This window comes from Apodemus sylvaticus, chromosome 21, assembly GCF_947179515.1.
Source record: "Apodemus sylvaticus chromosome 21, mApoSyl1.1, whole genome shotgun sequence".
Taxonomy (NCBI): domain Eukaryota; kingdom Metazoa; phylum Chordata; class Mammalia; order Rodentia; family Muridae; genus Apodemus; species Apodemus sylvaticus.
This window is the reverse complement of record NC_067492.1, coordinates 43,390,086-43,397,835: the sequence shown is the minus strand read 5'-3', so window position 1 is coordinate 43,397,835 and position 7,750 is coordinate 43,390,086. Positions and strand designations below refer to the sequence as shown.

Here is a 7,750-nt window from a genome sequence, read left to right as displayed (position 1 = left end):
ATTGCCTTCAGTCTCAGAGAGACTTTGGACTTTTAAACTTTTGAGGCAATAAAAAATTATAGGGACTTTCGCAGTTCAACTAAATGCATTTTGCATTATGGATGTGCTCAATTCTCAGCTGGTGAAACCGTTTGAGGAGGCTTAGGAGATGTGGCCTTCCTGGAGGAAGTGTGCCACTAGGGGTAAACTTTGAGGTTTCAAAAGCCCACAGCATTCCTAGTTAGTTAGCTCTCTGCTTCATGCTTGTGGATCAAGATCTAAGTTCTCCGCCACTACTGCAGAGTCACGCCTGCCTGCTTCCTACCGTGTTCTCCATGATGACGGTCATGACTCTAGCCCTCTGAAACTGTTAGCCCAAGAGATCATCATCATCAACTTCTCCTCCTTCTTCCTGCTCCTCCTCTTCCTCCTCCTCTTCCTCCTTCACCTCCTCTTCTCCTTCTCCTAGCTTCTCCTCCTTCTCCTTCATCTTATTCTTCCTCCTCCTCTTCCCCCTTGACCTCCTTCACCTCCTCTCCTTTCTCCTTTACTTCTGCCTCTTCTTCTCCTTCCTTCTCCTCCTCCTTCTCCTTCTTCTTCACAGTTTGACTATTTGTGTGAAGGCATCAGTAAATACTTATTGGATATTTACAAAACAAAAGTAAGAAGGGAAACCCGAAAATATCTGGATCCTTGGTTTATTGCCACTCCTTCAATCTTCAGGATGCATTAGGGTGCATTCTAAGTAACCATAGACAGAAGCTTGCCAGTCAAGCCATCAATAGTGCAAACAAGCAGCTGAATATCTGCTTTGGTCTTCATCCTGTGGTTGATGGTTTCTGGAGAACAACACCTACATCTGGGCTGCCTACTCGGTCAGAAACCTGCAGGGACATATGCTAAGGAACTATATTGTCCTTCATGCCATGGAGCAACCACAGAGGATAGGTCACAGGAACAGGCTGTGTAAGCAGTGACGCTCTGCTTCTTTAATGAAACTGTATGGAATGCAGTAAAATCCTTTCTTGTTGTATTTAGATGGCAAGGACCACCCATGCTTCATTTCTATTTTCCTTTGTGCCTCAACAGGAAGTGAACAAACCAGCCCCCAGGCCATCTGCAGCAGTAGGTATGACCTTTGCTGGCTGTGCAGTTGCAGGGTGCAGCATGAGCCAGCCATCAACGCTTAGATCCAATCAGTATCTGCAGCCCTCAGCTACATCTTCAAGTATAGAAAGTACATAGTTTCTCCACTTTCCCACTGTTCATTCTGCCATGTTACTATCTGGGTTTCTAACTCCTGAGTAGTTAAACCTTATGACTTAGAGATTTGCAAAACTCCTCAACTACCAGTGCTTTTTTTCTTTAATCATTCATAATAGAAAGATAAATAAGGATAAAGATAATTCCTGGGCTTTTGCTTTTTAGTCTCTTATAAGCCAGGCTTGGAAGGTCTGGTCAGTTAAACAACGGGAGTGTTATCTTTTATCTCCAAGCTGGGAGCCACCATGCTCACGGGGGTTTTCTAGCTATTGCTGTGTTTAGGCCTTGATATTGGCTTCAGGACACAGCTTCCTAGCTCCACCCCAGACAAGGTACCCAACCCCCCATCTTCTAGCTACCCCTGGGCAAAAGACACTCTTACAAGTTGTCTTACCACAGTGTAGTGGTTTAAATATGCTTGGCCCAGGAAGTGACACTATTTGGAGGTGTGGCCTTGTTGGAGGAGGTGTGGCCTTGGAGGAAGTGTGTTACTGTGGGAATGGGCTTTGAGAGCTTCCTCCTAGTTGCCTGAGGATGGCAGTCTTCTCCTGTTTGCCTTTGGAACAAGTTGTAGAACTCTCAGCTCCTCTAGCACCATGCCTGCCTGGGGGCTGCCATGCTCCCACCTTGATGATAATGGATTGAACCTCTGAACCTGTAAGTCAATCCCAATTAAATGTTGTTCTTATGAGAGTTGTCTTGGTCATGGTATCCGTCTTAGTCAGGGTTTCTATTCCTGCACAAACATCATGACTAAAAAGCAAGTTGGAGAGGAAAGGGTTTATTCAGCTTACATTTTCCATATTGCTGTTGATCACCAAAGGAAGTCAGAAATGGAACTCAAGCAGGTCAGGAAGCAGGAGCTGATGCAGAGGCCATGGAGGGATGTTTCTTACTGTCTTGCTTTCCCTGGCTTTCTCAGCCTGCTCTTGTAGAACTCAAGACTACCAGTCCAGGGATGGCACCACCCACGCGGGGCCCTCCCTCCTTGATCCCTAATTGAGAAAATGCCCCACAGCTGAATCTCATGGAGGCCCTTCCCCAACTGAAGCTCTTTCTCTGTGATAACTCCAGCCTGTATCAAGTTGACACACAAAACCAGCCAGTACAATTGATCCCTTGTCAACTCGACACACAAATACATCACTATTAAACTTCAACCCTTACTTTCTTATTCATCCCCAAGATCTAAATTACTTTAAAAGTCCTGCAGTCTTTACATATTAAAAGTTCAATCCCTTTAAAATGTCCAATATCTTTTAAAATACAAAGTCTTTTAAAAACTCAAAGTCTCTTAATTGTGGGCTCCACTAAAATAATTTCTTCCTTTAAGAGGGAAAAATATCAGGGCACAGTCACAATAAAAAGCAAAATCACACTCCAACCATCCAATGTCTGGGATCTACTCACGACCTTCTGGGTTCCTTCAAGGGCTTGGGTCACTTCTCCAGCTCTGCCCTTCGTAGCATACACCTTGTCATCGAGGGTCCAGCTGCCTATACTCCACTGCTGCTGCTGTTCTTGATGGTCATCTCATGATACTGGCATCTCCAAAACACTGCTGTCCTCCACTGTAACTAGGCTTCACCAATAGCCTCTCATAGGCTCTCTTCATGGTGCCAAGCCTCAACTCCTTTGCATGATCCCTTCAGTCCTGGGCCATCAATTGCAACTGAGGCTGCACCTTCACCAATGGCCTTCCATGGCCTCTCACAGTGCCAAGCCTCAGCTGCTCCCCATAACCCCTTCATGCCTTCAAAACCAGTACCACTTGGGTGACTCTTACACATTACCAAGTCCAGTCACAGCACAAGGTACAACCTTGGCTTTCTCTGGAACACAGCATCTTTGTGCTCTTAGAAAACACTTCCCAGAAGATTTCACCTCAATGATGCTGGTCTCTTCATAATTACCACTATTTTCTTAGCTCCAGCTAACCAGCATCAATAGTTCCAGTAATGCAAAAGCTTTGATTTGGTAGTTCTGGTATCTTGTTAATCATAGCTGATTCTTTAGCCCCAGCCAAACAAAACCACAGAATCTTCACAATTAAAACAGCAATGGCCCTGATAAGTCTTTAATCTTCCCTCTGAAATTTCACAAGCCAGGCCTCATCTGTACTGTTCTCAACACTATCTTCCAAGCTCCTACACAGAGCTCTTAACACTGCATAGATCATCTAGCCCAAAGTTCCAAAGTCCATCCACAGTCCTTCCCAAAACATGGTCTGGTTGTCACAGGAATACCCCACTATGCTGGTACCTATTTGTCTTAGGGTTTTTTTTACTGCACAAACATCATGACCCAAAAGCAAATTGGGGAGGAAAGGGTTTATTCAGCTTACATTTCCACATTGCTATTGATCACCAAAGGAAGTCAGGATTGGAACTCAAGCAGGTCAGGAAACAGGAGCTGATGTAGAGGCCATGGAGGGATGTTCCTTACTGTCTTGCTTCCCCTGGCTTGCTCAGCCTGCTCTCTTGTAGAACCCAAGACTACCAGTCCAGAGATAGCACTACTCACAAGGGGCCCTCCCTCCTTGATCCCTAATTGAGAAAATGCCTTACAGCTGAATCTCATTGAGGCACTTCGTCAACTGAAGCTCCTTTCTTTGTGATAACTCCAGCCTGTGTCAAGTTGACACACAAAACCAGCCAGTACAGTGTCTGTTCACAGCAGTAAAACCCTAACTAAGACATACAACAACAGAAAAGAAACTAAGACAATATGCCAGAGAAAGTCATTATTCTGAAGGAATTTCTATTTGACCACAGCCTCTAGCTGTTTTAAAGTTTTAAATAATATTTATCTACTTAGTGTATGTATGTGTGGGTGTGGCTACCATGGTGCAGAAGACAAATTGTGAAGTTATTTCTTTCTAATATGTGGGGCCCGGGGACTAGCACCAGCTCATCAGGCTTGGATTCAAGCAACTTTATCTGTGAGCCATCTCTCCAGTCTGGTTCCCCCCACCCCACTTTAATGTAAATTCTGACAAACCTAGATTACATAGAATCCTAGCTTAAATTTAGGTTGAAGTAACATGCATGATGTATCAGGAGCTATATCTACATTCACTATTATTTTTGGTGAGGTAGGTGGGCTCTGGAGATTGGTTTAATTGGTGAGGGTGATTTTGCTAGCCTTTCTACCCTACAGCTCTAGGGGAACATGAATAAGGGGCTGAATTTTTGCCCATTTGTTTGTCTCAACTCTTCTATGCCTCTCTGCAGTAGATGCAGTTTCAGATACGTGTGTGGATTGTGTGATAGAGATCCTGAACATGGACCGATTATTTTTATCTAGCACCCAAATAAAAAGTGATCTGCCCTAAAACTGAAGGAAAATGTGATTATTGAATGAAGTAGGAAACATACCATAATTATATCCTTCTGAGGCACCATAAGGTGAGTGGGGGAGGCAGGAGGCTAGAGGTTGTGGATGAGGTTGCTTTTCCACCTTATGTTTTTGAAATAGGATCTTCTACTGAACTCAGAGCTCACTCATTGGCTACACCCAGATGACCCCAGCGATACTCCTATTTTGACTTCCTTAGTGGTGGCATTACAGACATATCCACTGTTCCTGGCTTCTTATGCAGGTCCTGAAAGCAGAATCTACTTCTTCCTCATGTTCTTACAGCAAACATTTTTACCAACTGAGCCATCTCCATAGCACCTTCTGAGGCACTTTTCACTGGAGATTTTTACCCTGAGTGAGTTTTGCCTTGTTGCTAACGTTGTTGTTAACCATGCACATGCTATGCATTGGGATGCTAGAGAATGCTAAGAACAATATTGTGACTGGCTCAAGGGCATACTGAGCTCTATAGAGGAACTGAACTCCTAGAGACACTGTAGAGAGCACAAGGGTCTTGTGCTCACAGACAAGCGCTGGAGAAACCAGGAATGTTAAACACACAGTGTTGTCTCTTTAACAAAAGAGCTGTATAACCTGTTTTCCTCCCAGAAGACTGGGAATGGATGTAGTTGACAGCCTGGTGATCTGTTTAGTCTGGAGGGCAAGCCCACACCAGAATCTTTCCAAGTATTATATTTATCCCACACTCTTCCTCTCTAGACCTTTATCTTGAGTACTGCTTCTCAGTGAAAAGAATCCATTTTTATGGGAGATGTCACATGTGCTTTATAGCTTGGCATCTCTGTAAGACCAGACCAGATCCTCCCCTAGGCCCTTAACCTATAGAGCCCACTTTCATAGAAAGTGTCACATGTGCTTTGTAGAAGAGTTTCAATGTAATCATGCCTTGAACTTCGTGTGTACACGGGATTGAGTTGACTGTTACCAGGAAACTTTTTCCAAATTGTACTGTACTCAAATATATCTAAAATACACTGGTGTCAGACTCTAGAAGTTTATACCAACACCAGCTGCTGAGTTGTATTGAATTGGATTTCCTTCTTGCATCCTGTGGATCAACCCTCTACTGGCTGTGGTCTCTGGTTTGCAGAGTCCTTTACAAGACAGTAAGTAGAAGTTTCTGAGAAGCTGAGGAAGGAACTGATTGTATAGGGGTGAAATCAACTGGAGTTTGGCCTAAGCTGTTTCCATACAGCTGACTCTTACACAGCAAACTGCAACTTAACAGTGTGTAAACAAACTGGAGCTGGGCAAGAGTATTTCTTACTCTCACACAGCAGAGTTTGGGCCAGTCATGGATGCCAACTCACCATCCTGCTTCTGGGCCATTTCTTATCCTGTCTGTGAGTACTGACCCTGGGTAGGTCTCTCCTGGTGCTGGGTACTGCCTGATTCATGAGTACTCAGACTTACTCTGCTAAATATAATTCACCTAAAGTTTCATAATTAGTAGTAGTTATTAATAATTTTAACACAGGGGAGAGTCATCACAAGCAGAAGGAAGATTGCGCAGCACAGTGTGAGATAAAACAACAATCTGACTTTATCTGGGAAATACCATGTCATTTGCTGTAGATGGCAGTGACAAGTGTCGTGATTACCTACTACCATATACTCTACTCAGAAGTTGTTGCTTTATCTCACAAATCTTGTTCTGGAGCAAAATGGGAGCAATATGACGTTCCAGACTTTAGAGTTCAGCTCAAGAGACTGGAAATGTGGACAAGATGGTTTTAATTAGAATTTCTTCACTGGCACATCGACTGCACATACTATTGGTTTTCGATGTGATAGATCCGTGTGTGTCCGTGCGTGCATGCAGCACACACCTTTCTCAATGTTCCCAAGTCTCTCATAATCCTTGTTCTATTTCCAGGTCATTTGGCTTTAGCTTCCCTTTGTATAAGTGAACACACAGCATCTGACAAGATGATGTAGAAGGTTCCACGCTTCTTCAGGTTCCCAGATTGTTTTCAGAGTGCCTCTTCTTCTAAGAAGCCCGGGAAGAAGTGAAAGGACTTTCCCATTGGCAGAGCCGTAGAGACAGGTTTCTTATCTGTCTGCCTGTGGAATCTCCCTTGTGCCTTCATTGTGTATCCAGCATGAATTAATCTCATTTATTTACTCACTTGGAAAATATTTATCCAGTATGTTCTCTGTGATGTACAATGTTAGATTTTTGTGACTAAAAAGGCAAACAAGAGCTGGTCATAGGGGTTCACCTGTGTGAACCCAGATCCCAGATCCCAGATGCCAGATCAACTTAGGAGGCAGGGTCTGACAGAGATTTGCTTGGTCCACACAGCAGGACCCAGTCTCAAACCCAAACAAGAACTGCAAGCAAACAAACAAAAACATGGATGTGATAGGCATGACACCTGTTTTCATAGGTTTATTAGGATAACAATCTAGGGACAAATACATTGGGAGGAGATATATAGACACTAGGCATGGGTGACTTGACAACTTTTGCAGAGTAGGGGACCAAAGGTGACTTTCTTCTGGTGCAGTTTTTGAGCTGAGATTAAAAAAAAAAAATAATAAGCAGGGGTCATCAGTAGAGGGTAGAGTGTTCCAAGTGTCCAGAAGAGTATAGGCCAACCATTGAGAAGGGCTTGTACAGATGGAAACTGGAAAAGGCAGCCTGGCTGGAGGGAGAGAGAGGAGGGAGGAGGGAGAGAGAAGAAGGTGGGAGTTAGATGGTACCATCTTATAGATCATGGGAGGGAGGAGGGCACATCTTTGGGGCAGCAGGAAGTCTTTGAAAAATGACACCATTCAGTGGGAGACTAGCAGGAGCACTTAGGAAGCCATTCTTGGAGTTGAGAGTGAAGCAGATATAAATAGTGAGTTTTAGCTGTGGAGAAAGAGGTGGTCAAAATGTTTGCTCTTCTATAGCACAGGAGAAGGAGGGAAGGCACAAGATTGACTTTCCATTTGAATGTAGATGTCCTAACCCACCAAAGGACCAACAACTTCAGAAACTCTTTTGTCTGTGTAATAATTCCACAGATTACCAGTGCTTAGTGAGTCTTAGAAAAACAACAACCCAGATTTACTTGAATATTATTTCTATACTATATAGTTCTACCATTTAGCTTGTGTGCAGGACCCTCCACCCTATGAG

The 7,750-nt window shown here is 43.8% G+C and overlaps 1 pseudogene; it reads right to left on the bottom strand.

Moving 5' to 3' along the window:
• Positions 1–720: 720 nt before the first annotated feature.
• LOC127671582 (palmitoyl-protein thioesterase ABHD10, mitochondrial-like) overlaps positions 721–7,750 on the bottom strand; it is a 124,710-nt pseudogene continuing 117,680 nt past the window's right edge.